At 37.1% G+C, this 13789-nt stretch overlaps 1 protein-coding gene across 1 annotated transcript in view; it reads right to left on the minus strand.

The window, feature by feature from the left end:
* FMN2 (formin 2) overlaps positions 1 to 13789 on the minus strand; it is a 164675-nt gene that overhangs the window by 148522 nt on the left and 2364 nt on the right. The window lies entirely within an intron of this gene.

The following is a 13789-nucleotide window of genomic DNA, read 5'->3' on the forward strand; positions in this document are numbered from 1 at the left end:
GTAGTTCCAGACAGGGCTGAAGTTATTCTACATGGGAGAACAACATTTGAAAGCCACCGCTTACCAAAAAGTAGTTCGATCCTTGTTAGGGGCATCTGATATTTCTCCTTCATGTACTTTCAGGTAAAAGCCAGTTGTCACTACAGTAGAAACGTTCCAGCTCCAAAGTCCTCTGTGGCCTGGGGAGGCTGGTGCTGAGTCCGCCCCAGCCCCACTGCTCTCTGACCTTACCTGCACCTGAACTGGTGTCAAAGCAAGAGATGTTCGTGAAACAGCAGGGGTCATGTTTATGATTTTGATTCAGGGCAAGATGAAATTCATATTTTTGTTTAGGTATAGCAAAAAAACTCTTTAACACTGGACTCCACAGGCTTTTAAGTTTTTTTGTTTGGAACCAGAAATGGTTTTCCAGCACCCTGTCTATTTGTACTACACGTTAAATTAAAATGACTTTGTGTCTATATGCTTGAAATTGACCGTACAATGTTAATCCCTGAATCTATTTGTTAAACGGCAAAACCAAAACCACAGCCATATTTAATGCATAGGCTAAATTCCAGTGAACTTCAACTGCAAGATTTTGAACCACAATTTTTTATCTTTCGTTTATAAGCAAAGTGCAGCAACAACCACCTTTTTCCTCAGACACCATTAATCACCTCATATTTGTAACTTACACGGGTAATACCTTCAACAGGTGAAGATGGTTGCAAATAACCTGGAATAATTAAATGATTAATGATTTCATAATTATTAAATGATCAGCTGATTTCTGTTACAGGGATTTAAATGCAATGGTAAAACAATTTCTCTTGGTTGCCTTTACATGCTGTGAAAATAGTAAAGAACAAAGAGCTTTCAGATCTTTTTCCCTAAAATGTTAAGTTCCCATTTTGTTTATATTTTAAACAACTTTTCTTCCCAGAAATCCCAGGTCATGAAGTTCCCGAAGCCCATTCTTACCTTTCCCCTAAGTATTAGTTTGGTGAAAGATGGGAGGCATACTAAGTTTTGAATTAGAGAAGAACTGCAGCTAAGTTTCAGCCTTAGATCAAATCAGTATTCTGAGGATCTTGCCAAAACCCTTCACCAAATAAGATGACTATAAACTCCTAAGTTATTTTTTAGGAGCTTAGAATGACTTACTAAATCTCAGTAAGGGTTTAAAAGACTTTTTTCTTTTCTTACAAAGGATTACACAATTAATTAACTAAAAGAATGGGAACATGAAATTAAGTTTGGAAGTAACAGGTACTCTGGCCTTCTGTGGATATTTAGTGATACTTTTGCTCAGGCTCAGCCTGGGTTTTCTGGCTCAGCTTCCAAATTCCATGTTCTTTACCTCCATGCCATTTGCTGCTTCCTCCCATTCCCATGAAGATGAAGCACTATGATCTTGTCACCTCCTGTACAACATTACAGGTCTTCATCTCATCCCTATGACCAAGACTTGAGTAACACTCTTCATCAAAACCACCTCTGTAGAACCTGTAAGCTATTCACTGCAGAATGAAAATTCACAAGTCCCAGTATGGTTTCCATTCATACTGCCTCTGTTTTTGAAAAATGCAGGTAATTGTATTCTTGAATGATCATTTTCAACTTTAGATTTACTGCAACCATACTTATTCAAGGGCAAGGTGAAGGGAGAAAGGAAGCCTACCCCCACCAAAAGTCATTCTACAAATATTATTTCATATAATAATGAAACATTGTAAAATATTAACTATTATATCTATTATATGCTATGCATATAATCATTTCATATAATAATCCCACTCAGTACTGGCCTAAGACTGCCACAGATTCTCCCTTGGCCTGGAGAGGTGTCTGTGTGTATGTATTACACCTCCTTCCATATGGCAGCAACTGCTACAGAGCTTGGCTGTCAGTACTGATAATCTAAACCACCTTGTCTGTCACGACCTGGACTATGAGTCACTTTTGATGGGAGAGGTTGCCTATTTTAGAAGGAAGCATGTCTGGTCTTTCCATTACAATTACTTTATATTCCAGGGCAACCTTTTTTCTCCTAAAGCAGACACTAAAAATAAGGGTGTACACTTTTCTGAAGTGCAGGTTTGCCTTACACTTGATTGCCTATGGAATTATTGAATGTTGAAAGCACGTTCAGTACTGTCCACAGACAAATACAGGCAAATCCTGACTCAATGAATTCACATTATAGCTCTTTTCCTGTTCAGCCTGCTTAGAAGACAAACCTTTAGAGGAACAACAGAATAAGCAATAAAATCCTTAAGAACTACCAATACCATGAGCATATATTTGCGTTTGCTTAATTATTGAGGGGAGGGAGAGGGACAAATGGAAGAGAGAAACAGGAGAAAACTACAGTAGTCACAGACATACTGAAAAAAAACCACACATGCGTGCACTGAGGCACCGCACTACAGCAGAGCTTGCAATAATGTTTCCCTGAGGATCATGCTGTTATAACCTCACATTTATCTTTAAAGATGTGTCTCCTATCGTTCCTCCTATCCTCCTTACGCTACATTTGCAAAAGCCTGGGAGCACAGCTGTCAGTGAGCACAAGTTGAGACTGATGATCAAAATGAGTTATACTCCAAAAGCTCCCCCTTCTGCCAGTCTCCTGCGATTCTCTTTTCTAGCAACCAGAGCGCTACACCACACTTTCACCATTAGCCCAGCAGCTGCATCAGCAAATCTTAACCTATACAGACTAGAGGCAGACCTTCCATTTTAATTTTTCCTAATGCAGAGTGAGCAGCTTCAGTGTAATACCAGTTCTGAACACCCTAGCGAGAGTCACGTCAAGGGTTAACCGTGACTCATGCACGTACTGCTTACGTCTTCAAAAGCTGAAATCCGCTTGCCTTCTTCTCCCCGGTTTACTCTTTTTTTTTTTTTCTTTTCCACTTTAGTGAGATCAGAAATGCTCACACAGCAAAGATATTTCATGAGCTTTGAAGCCAGAAGTACCATAAGCTTTGCTCTATTTTTGGGAGACAGTACAGGAAAAAAAGGAAAAGGAAGAAGAGATGGACAAAATGGTGAATTTCCATTTAGCATATGTTTTCTATTAGTTTTACAAAATATAAAAAGACAATTGTAGTCATCTTATGGTTTTTCATTTACAAAGGATTCCAACTGTGAACATAGTTCTATAAATTAAAAAACAACAACAACAACAAAAAGAATAGAAAACAGGGAAAAAGAAAAGCTGATTTCTACAGCATTGAAAAGTTAGGAAATATGCAATTCAGCTATCTGCTGCCTCATATCTCTAAATCATTCCTTCCTTCCAAATTTTTTCTGTCTCCTTTTCTGCATGTACTACCATCAAGGTCATGGCTAAGTCAGGCCTAATTCATCTGGCAAGGCACCTGAACTGTGCAGCACCAAACATTCCCCAGAATGCCAAAAGAGGACAAACACGTCCGAGAGACAGAAATACTGCAAAGATTTCCATATTTGTAGATGAGCTAGTAATTGCAACTACATGTAATTTCTTAAATACTTTACAAGTTTTACTCATTCATCATATTCCCCCAAACTACACAGCAAAAGCTTGCTAAACTATTTCCTAGGGGCAAATCAATCACACTTCATTTTCACCTTTCTGCTGTTTAATTCCTTAGTTTCAAATATACAAGGCACTGAGTGACTACTATTTCACATATAAAATTAATATTTCAAAGATCAAAAGTATTACATTTCCTTAATATTTTCCTTTCATTGCATAATCTTATCAAATTTCAAGATAGTTTTTCAGCTAACCTGTACCAGTCAGCCTAGACATAACGTACGACACGTGATTGCTGAGAAAGAAGAGGTTTTCAAAGATGCATGTGGAACCTGGAGAATGAAACAACTGGAAGTTGGTACTCTAGCCAACTCCTCTTCAAAGAACAAGTCCAAGTCCTGCATAAATGCATAGCCAAGTCCTGCATTTATAAATGCATAAATATAGAATTGCACTAAAAAAATAACAGATTGATTTAGTCTCTTTCTTGCCTGAAGCCTGACCTGGGAGATTACGCCCAATATTCCAGGATTAGAGACTTCATTTATTGTTCTTTTTCACTGCAGAGTTTCTAATCCTCTGCTGATGTATATTGGGAAACTGTTCCAGATCTCTCATCCTGTGAGGTTGTTTTAGCTGTTTCACTTTTGTTTGTTTTTTTTTTTTCTTTTTTAAAGGGGATTGAATGTTCATTGACAGATACTTTCCTAAAACCACATGACAGTTTTCTCACAGCCTGGTTATATAAAACATGGAAAACCCACCAAACAACAGGCCTGCACACACAACATGGTTTCATAACAAAAAGAAAAAAAAATTTGAATCCTTCCATTATGAATAAACACAAAGTAAGTAGTAAGTCTAATTTCCAAGCAACATAAACCTTAAAAATGACAAAACTTGTCAAGGTCTAGGGTTATGGTACAAATTTCTATAATTCAGTCATAAAGATATTTCCTTTTGTTTTTATTAGCGTAATAGCCAATATCTGCATTCACTGCTTGTACGTATGTTTCTAAGGGAAAAAAACACAGAAGTTACATATTGATTTCTTTATATATTTATATTGTATATTGTCATATTATATATAGTATGTATTATATTAATTTATTCTTTGTTTATGTAGTTATATCATGTATTTAGAACACTACTAAAGTTAGGGATGTGTGGAAATGCCCAAGAGCATTGTCCTTTCTTCTCTGATGTTCTGTCTCCAGATTTCCTGGCTCTGTTCACATGGATGGCGTGAACTGAACCCACATGCCATCTTGAATTCAGAAGTCAAAACCAGAAAGTCTGCCTAAACAAGAGAATTAGGAAAAAGACATACATCAACACTATCTGGCCCTTTGCCCCCAGTTTTCTATGCCTGTCTACACACAGTTCAATGTAACTTTGATGTCAGAAATATATATTTATTAAATTCCACTGAAGAATGTATCAATTGATGAATTGATTACATTCATAGACTCTTCAAACAACTAGAATAAAATGACCAATTATTAATTTCACATCTGTCAGTCCTGTATCTGATTATCACAGTAAACACCATGCTTTACTTTTGCCAAACTGTCTGAATCTTTTGGCATTTCAGAGTTCCTCCCTTTGTATTATCCCATCTTTTAGTACACTCCTGACTGTTAAAAATTTTCCATGAAAACTCTTTGCTAGCTTTAAGTTAGAAACACAATATATCAATCCCTGTGCAACTCAAGCAAGTAAATTTTTCCCTTATTTTGGCCCCACAATTATCACTAATTATTTAAACAGATTCCAGGTTATACAAGAGAGCTTGAATAGCTGTATCACTGAGATTTCAACTCACTCAGCTAGAACAAGCAGCCCATTACACAGTTACAGAAAGAGAATCACATAATGCTAACAGCTTCAAGTGCTCAAGACATCCCCCAAAAAGCCAGGGAGCACATGTGTGTGTGCTCCCTTTTGGAAGCAAGGGCACAAGCTGCCACTGGCAAGAGAATCCTGCTGCTGCCCCCAGGGCCACCACAGCACACAGGGCAAAAGTGGCACCTCACACAAATGCCACTGAAATTCTTTCAGAAATGCCCTGATGGAAGAAGCAGAGGTCTGGCAAAACTTTGACAATGGATTCCCCCCCAACACACACACACACACAAAAAAAAAAAAAGACAAGGAAAGACCACAGATTTAATGAAGTAAAAAGGATGTTACAAACAAACAGTTTTCAAAACACCCCATCTCACTTTTTATCCATAACATCCCATGGTCAAACCAAGTAGCTGTATTTTAAAGAAGTTTGTTCCACTTGTGCTGGCTAGGAGACACAGCAACACCACCAATTGCAGCATACCCAAAGTGGTCTTTTAAAAGATTATGTAACCATATGCCATACTTGCACAAATCATGCTGAAAAAAGCTGAAGCAGTCAGGTCAAAAACTGATTAACGCAGACCTTGGTCCTGATGAATGAACTCACGATGCCAGCCCAGTTCCTAAGTTTGAAATCTGTATTATAATACAGAAAGACGAAAGTTTACTGAAAATTTCACTTGGTGACAAAAAGGTCAAGTCCTGAAAACATGAATGCCAGGACAAAGGTCAGGACCCAGCTCTACTCTTGCATTAATCATGCAATAAACTTCCACAGCCTGACCAAGCCTATCACAACACTAGGTAGAAGCAGACCAAAATGAAGCTGTTCCTCTCTGGTGGACGAGAAGTAACATGACGGTGCCCCTCATCAAAACCACTAGTCATTTTCTTCTTCGGGCAAGTGATTTTCAGCATTGCCATTTTTGTTCAGAAACCTGGATGCATTCCTTCCTACCAGTCTTGCTTTGTCTAGAAAGCAGCTGTACATAAAAAGCTATCAAGGTAGTCTTATTGATCTTTGCTAAAACCATGCTGCATTTTGTTCCATTTTTCTTTACCCTTTTATCATATGCCCAATAACTAATTATATCTTATAATTTCCTCCTTCAAGATTCATTCCAAGACCTTGCTTGTTGCTGCAGTCAAAATAAGATGACTAAAATTGCCTGGATCATTTGCAATAACAACAATTTAACACTTTTTCCAAAAAGCACATACTCTAACTTTCCTATCACCAGAGCTTCAAAACATATTAAAATGTTTGTGATGGCCTGTGACAGTACCTTCAGAATTCTTGCAGATTGGCAAATCTTTTAAGTATTCTGTCTCCCTAACTTGAGCATTAATCTCCTTGAAATTTTGCTTCCACAGTGACTAAGATTTTACACCTTTCTCCCACACTGAATTTTCTGATACACGACATACATATAACACAGTAAGCTGAGACAAAGTATTAAACTATGTTTTTATCCCTACCTTTCACTAGATATATTTTTTGTATATATAATATATATAGTGAAAGGTGAGACCATATCTTATATGTCATTAAATATCTTTCAGAAGCTGAAGTTTTTAAATCCCCAACTATAATACAGCAGTGGTACACAGTAAAAAAATACCTTTCTAAAAAGATAAACAAGATGCACCCTCCCACAACGTCGTATGGCATGTCTCCTTTCACTTTGATGTCTCTTCAGATTCTAATGCAGTATTATTGCAGATTACAGAAGTATATTACTAAAGCTTTCCTAATTATAGCAGATTATGATAAAAGAGAATCTGTATGTGTTTATCTACTGAATCTTTTAGGCACCATATGCATCTTTGGCAACTGTCATACTGTGTTTTCCAGGTGCTTAGGTTCCTCTCAGCAAGTATTTAATTCTGCCCATCTTTACCCTTTTAGTTTCTGTGGTGATTTGCGATGTGAAAACAGCATTCTGTGCCAGGTTCTCACAGACTGCTAGAAAGCCACAATTCTTTCTGTCTAGCTCTTTAAAGAAAGAAGCTCCTCTGATGTCTTTTTGGGCACCTATTATTAACAGCATCTTTTGTCAGTCCAAACTGATACACACTGTTCTTTACAACCCAACTTTGTAAACCTTCTTCATTCCCAATAGTTCTACATTTCATTTAACATTTAATGCAGTCTGGCCCATCTCTGCCTTAGAAGTAAATCCAAGTATTAGCTCAAGCAGCCACAGGTCACAAAACACAACTGAACTGAACTAGCAAGCCTCTGAAGTGGAACACAAATAACAAATTTCTTTCAACCTACATTAGAGTCCCAGCCTGCCTTAGTTTTCTTTCCTCTCCAGGACCTGTGCACCCAAGCTCTGACAATCTCCTCCAACTTTAAATATTAAAAAGTCAGCAGTTAATTATCACAATTTACAAAAGCTTTTCTTCTTTGCATCCATAAACAGAAACTGGTAAGATGAAGAAAGTGGAAAAGCAGAAAATTAGAAATACATTCCATGAAAAAGAAAAATATATACATGCATGCCTGTATATTTGTGCAGATATATTCTTCTAGACTTCATCTGAATAAAACCTAAGCACATGTCCCTTACTGTAACTGGACCTTCATGTTCTTTCATTGATGTAATCAAATATTTCCCTCAACTACTTCTCAGCATACTATATTGTCTTGACTCTTTGTATGACAAAATAGTGTTTAGATACACACCCTCTATTATGAAGGCAATGTTTTGGTTTTGGGGGTTTTTTTATATTTTAATTGTTTTAATGAAAACCACCTTTTCTTCCTTGACTGTTAGTAAATGTTAATGTAGTTAATTATAGCATTATTGCAGCATTGACTTCTTTTGTACAGTGATTTTCTCCTTAACAGTGCAAGGAACAGGAAAGGATAAAAGTTATTTTTCCCCAGTAAATGTTACTTACTATGTGTCTTTGAGGGACATCTGAGCCAGATCTCAGCATCGAATAAGCTCTAGAATGAAAGCTGCCTCCTGTAATTAGTTCTACAGTAAAGTTATCTACGCTTCCTACTGATTCAAATTCACACCAGGTTCAGAGCTCTGGAGCTCCTGATAAATTTCATACAGATCCTAAGACAAAACAATTGATACTTTTACTGACAAATAAGAATGTCTCAATGATAAATCTCATTTGTGACTAGGCTTACCTGCCACTATTTAGCTTCATATGTCAAAACACCAAAGAGATTAAATTCTCAAGCATTTTTGTACTTCTGTATTTATATATTTTCATTTAATTTTATGTATATTAGGATTTACTTTTACAACTGTGATGTTGTTTACACACACATATACGCAATCTCATAACCACTGCATCTTATTGTTGCGAAACTGCTAACTGACTTAATGGGTTCTATCTGTCATCTATGCATCTACAGATTAAAGAAGGCATGTTTTGTATTTAACTGAGAATAGAGCAAGGTTTTGCATCAGAAAACATAATCCACTTCCTGTTCATGGTCAGAAAGCCTAGCTATTTCCATCAATGTGAAGGAAACTTATTCTGGACAGTAGTAACATGGAAATAAAATGAGGAATAGTCATTTTGTACTCAAGGTAACACAGACCACCTCGTCTGTCGTCCCTAACTTGCTTTACATGAGCTGCGATGTAGGAATGCAGGAAGTTGCTGCTGTTTAAAGGAAATAATAGTGTGACACAGCTCCTGAACCCACTTTGCTGCCTCTTCTAAAGCATTCAATGAAATGCAAGGGCCTTGTATTATCATATGAAGAGGCAGGAATGAGGTGACACAATGCAAAGTCCTCATATCCTTCCATTGCCTTCCTTTCACAGCTGCTCACTGCTTCTGTCCTGTTCCCCTTGTATCAACTCGCCTCATCTCCCCAAAAAATAAACTGTATGCATAAAAGTAAGTTTCCAGAAACTGTTGTATTCCACCTAGCCACTACAGAATGATGCTTTTAAATGTACCTAATAATAATCACAGCCACAGTCACAGAAACACCTACACATACACACTTCACCACCACTACTCCTTATGTAAGTTCAAATTTTGGCAGGAGCAGTTTACAAGAAATATACTTGGTCATATCCTGAGCTGTGTTAGACTACAGCACAAACAAAATATCTTGGGTAATTAGTATTTTTGCATTTTCTGTCACCAAGATTCACATTAGAACTTGATCCCTCATATACAGGCAGCCTAAAATATTCCTACAGATGCTTTTCAATTCCAAGTTTATTTTTCTTTAGACACCACAACATGGAGGAAACAACCGAGACCTGCTTCAAGAAATAGATTTTTTTTTTCTGCAGAGGCCTATGCACAGGTTTTTTTTAAGAAAATGGACAAACCACCAACCTAAGCTATTAAATAATTTATAAATATTTTAAAAAATAGTAAAGCACAGTTAGATCCAATAAATATATTCAAACTTAAATTCCACATAACTATTCCCACTGGAATAATCCACTGCTCTTTTCACAGAAATGAAATCACTGAAGAATATGATGTCCTTCAATGACCAGTTCTAGCCAGATCCCACGTGTGATGGATATTACACTGGTACTGTGTCTCAGTTCCAAGCAGAGCTGCACGGACCTCCAGCAACAAACTGTCCCTTTTCCTTTCCCCCCTTGCACCCCAAGAGACCAGCAGGCAATCAAGACAGCACACTTCTACTCCAGACACAAGTCAGACCTCAGAATGGGGTTGCTGCTCAGAAATAGGTTGCCTGAGAGATGCAGCCACTCAACGCCATGACCAAAACCTGCTACTCCCAGTGAAGATCTAGATAAAGATCAAAGCATTAATCATGAGACCTCATCAAAACAAGCCTGTGGCAGCACTGCATTCCAGTGACTTTACTCATGTTGCTCCGATTCCCATATTGCAGTGTTGGCACCCTAACATTAAAGCAACTTATCAGCACTCAGCAGTCTTTCAATAACATATTGCAGCCCATTTTCAAACAGAGTTTACTATAGTTGGAGTGCAGTATTGCAGCCCTTTCCCCCCGCCTCCAGGTTTGGGTTTAAAAGGCAAAAAGAGGACACTCTGTGTAGTACATGATCCCGTATCACATGAAGGGTTGCTGTTGGGCAGCTCCCTTAGTTACAGGAGGCTGCACTACCCCGCCATCTGATAAAAGAAACATTTGTATTACTGTTAACAAATATCATCAGTGAAACAGTAAACCGTAAGTAGTCTTAAATAACGGTTGCATGATAAACAGTCTCCTTAGGATGCCAACAAATACATATTGTGTGCATCATCACATGAATCAGAATGAAAAAAAACCCTTGGGAAAAAAAAAAAAACCTTGAAAAAGTATCTAAGAAGATGTACTTTATATCTCAGAAACAAACTTTGATCCTGTTTTTTCAAGTTTTCACATACTTATCTATACTAAGACCTTTGTATATGCCTGCAGACACTGCACTGGAACTTCAAGTGGGTGCAGATGACATTAGCACAGCACAAAAGTGAGATAAAGTGGCCTTTGTGAGGAGGCCAGCCCTCTGTGGAAATCAGAAAGTGGCTGTGAGCACACAAGCACAGGACTGACTTCAGGTTTTGTTTTATGGTAACCAGGACTTTCTGTTTGTTTGTCTCCCGTTTACAGCTAGAGCAGGACAAATATAAATCTCTGAATAGAAATTTAAAGATAAATGATTTGACTGAAAGAGATTCATGCAGCAAGTGTGTTACAGCCAGCCAACAGAGATTAGAAAGGGCATGGGTTTGTCTGGGTCAAGTTTAATTACCATCTAGGGCAGCTGATGGGACTCTTGCATTCAGTTTATGTAACTGACACCCTTACTAGGTCCTCTGCAGTCACTGCATGTCAGATTAACATGAGGATAAACTCTTTTTTTATTAAATCAATCTATTAGCCTCTTCCATTTCGGTTATGTTAATGTTTGTAAACATCAGTTTCCTTTTCCCACCAAGACACTCTCTTAATGTTAGTGCAAATCCTACATTGCCACATACCTAAGTGAGAGAGCCAACCCTATTAATTCAGTTCAGCTCTTGTCCTCCTGGGACCACAACATAAAAGCCATGACTCCACTGTGCATCAGGTAATCTAGAACTTGTAATTACTGTCACTGCAATTTCAAATACAGCTGTCCTCATGATAAAGGAAATAGATCCGATGCCTGAATTACAAAATGCCTATAAGTTTGTCTATACCATATTCCTAGCCAATGCATCAAATCTGAAATACCATACTTTACTTATTTCTATATAAAGCAAAATTAAAATATGTAAAGCCTCCACCATTCCAGGTGTTGGCTTCCATCTACACTTTACATTAAAACAGCCTTAGAAGAATTCACATGGATCATTGTGAAAACCAAATGGCACACAGCCAAACCACAACACAGTGCAAAAGTAGGCCAGTCATCTACATAGAACCTGCTGTCATTAAAATCAATGACTAAAGCGTTGTGGAATATTTTACTTGATTCTAGTTAGAAATGCAGACCAACACTGCAGTCATTGCACAGCAAGATGCTCTAGGCAAGAACCTGAATTTTTTTTTTTTTAAAGACAAAAATGAGCCACTATAATGAATGTTATTTCTAAAAGCCTGATGGTAATCCCTGAATTGTTGCATCTCATGCATGCAGTTAAAATACAACATTTTTCAAAAGCAGTATTCAAATTACAAGGAAATTATTTCTGTAATTGTTACTGTGCAGACTGGTTTAAATAAAGAGGCTTTTCTGCTCCTACAGCAATGACAGCCAGTCTGTGGGAATACTAATGTGAAGTTTAATTTCCATTTTTTATGTACACTACTTGTTATTTTTATATTCTTGATAATTTTCAGCTTGTAAACATATTTTTAAAAATAAGAATGATCAAAAAGAGATTAAGTGTTATCATGCCATTTCCCGTTCCCTCATTTCAAGCTTTTCTGCATGAACTGAAAGGTATAATTGTCCTCTGCCTGTAAAGACAGCTGGTATGTACATGCAAATGAGGGTCACCATAATTTCCATAAGAGGCAGAACTACTGTTCCATTGGACATTGGTCCCTTCACAATAACAGTCTAAAGTGTTGGTGGGAAAACACAATAAAACAAAAATTATTAATAAGTAAATCAAAACCTTGTGAGGAAATGTGAAAAAGTCTGTTTCCTGGAAAACAGGTCTCTAAAAAGTAATTCCATGTTCTTGAAGTTTGGCATATAAAATTTATTTCCATCATAGCACCACCATAAAGAAGAAAGTCTAATTACTGATGATGCAATTTAAAGCTTTGCTCTCCAAGTTGTTTATAAGCTGTCAAATGTTGATAGAAAAAAAAGTGTGCTTTTTATATGCTATATATATATGAAAGTAGTGATCACCTCAAATTGAAAAACTTCAGATAGGGATGTCTGAAATGAAATCTAAGAAAACAGGTGGAAGGGATTTAAAACACAAAAAAAGATTCAGCTGACTTTACAGGGGGCTGGTCTCCTTCAGTGGGCTTTTTGTGTTAAAAACTTGAATTCTAATTTTCAAGACTGAAATTGGGGACTTCTGTTCAAGACTACTGAGGAATGAAAGTATTCTTGTGATTTGAATCTGGAAAATAATGTTAATGCTTTACCCAAGTATTTCAAACTCCTGGAGTTGACTGTTGTGCAAAAAATTAATTTCTGTTTCCAGACAGGTTCATTCACCAGTATTACTGTGACACCAAGCAAAGTAGAATGTGCACAAAGAAAGCAACTATGAATGCAAATGATTGCAAGTTACATAATTTTTAAAATCTACAGTATAAAACAAGATAGTCTTTTTATGCAAAACAGTTGTTGATAGCTTAACTATTTTCTTACATGGGATTTTTAAATCATGTCATTGTTCCCTTCATAAACCATATTATTTGGTTAGTTTTCATAAAAGCACAAAAAAATTCTCACTGCACTTTTTGCAAATAACTTGGCTACATATAGGGTTACCGTGCTCATGCATCTAGAACAGACTTCTATTCCAAACAGACCTGATTATAGATTCAACTGTTCTAATCTTGTAATAGATGCTCGTAGGGCATGTTCGCTGTATTCTCTTAGTTCTACAATTTTCTTAAGTGAAAAATAAATGTAATATGTTGCTGAGTTTCCTCTGTATACATACCTCCTATGTGGCAGAGGCCTTCTCTGTTTGTGAAAACATTAGCTTTATATAGAAACTTCAGATGGGGGAGAAGAGAAAGGGTAAAAAAAACCCCTCAAAGTGCAGGAAAATATAACCATCTATTCACACTATTTCATTTGTAAAATCTGTATTCCTATGCAAGCTGCCTAACAAGCAAGGTAAAAGAATGCTTTCCTGAATGAGTCTCCTTATTTAGCCTGAGCAGCAGCCTGCCACAGCTACCAAATTGTACTGCCCCCAGTTTCCCTTCTCTTCTCCATTTTATGCTGCCTTTTCAAGTCATTAACATTTTTTTCTTCTCTT

The sequence above is a fragment of the Buteo buteo genome, chromosome 12 (assembly GCF_964188355.1).
Source record: "Buteo buteo chromosome 12, bButBut1.hap1.1, whole genome shotgun sequence".
In the NCBI taxonomy this organism is placed as follows: Eukaryota; Metazoa; Chordata; class Aves; order Accipitriformes; family Accipitridae; genus Buteo; species Buteo buteo.